We start from the raw sequence: 790 nt of genomic DNA, 5'->3' as shown, positions 1-790 counted from the left end.
TATAATTGTTTGTGTGGTTTTAGCTTAAGCAGACTGTGTTTGTCTATTGTTGTGACTTAGATGAAGATCAGAACACATTTTATGACCAATTTATGCAGAAATCCAGGAAGTTCCAAAGGGTTCACATACTTTTTCTTTCAACTGTATGTATGTAGTTAATCAAGGAACATGCGGTGAGGTGACGTGCAACAACAACATTAACCTTTCTTTTGGTCGCTTGTGAGCAGACCCTTCACGCGATGGCAGAGCGAACAGGTACAGCCAGGGCCGGACCGAGACAATAAGGCCCAATCCCAAACCGCCCCCTACACCCTAACCCTACACACTACCCCTCCGTTCGCGCGGAGGGTCCGCCACATTAAGTGCTGTTCCAAACCAACGAGTGTGGAGCGGTGTGGAGACCGGTCTCTACCTGACCGTAGTCAACGCTGTGTGTGTCCGTCAGGAAACACGCTGTTTACAAGTAGTTCCAGCAAACATCCACTGATAAATTGCGATGTTAACAACCTCATGATAACCTCATATTTGATTTACTTAGGATTGTACCTGTGTTTAGTCTAGAAAAAGGTAAATGTGTGCATTTTATTATAAAGTTGTGTATATTTACAGACTTGCAAAAACTAAGAAGCTTATAAAAATCAGGTTTAAAACTAAAAGAAAAAACACAATTAAAGAAGTTTGGAGTTTTATTTGAGTTATTAATTTAAATTTTTTTGTCAAAGAGATGCTGATTTGAAACCGTTGTTACATACAGTTACGGCATTTCCTGTTTCTGCCGGAGAGAGGGGAG

This window comes from Notothenia coriiceps, unplaced genomic scaffold (assembly GCF_000735185.1).
Source record: "Notothenia coriiceps isolate Sejong01 unplaced genomic scaffold, NC01 NC01_scaffold00037246, whole genome shotgun sequence".
NCBI classification, from domain to species: Eukaryota; Metazoa; Chordata; class Actinopteri; order Perciformes; family Nototheniidae; genus Notothenia; species Notothenia coriiceps.
The sequence above is the reverse complement of the archived record's forward strand: the minus strand, read 5'-3'. Positions refer to the sequence as shown.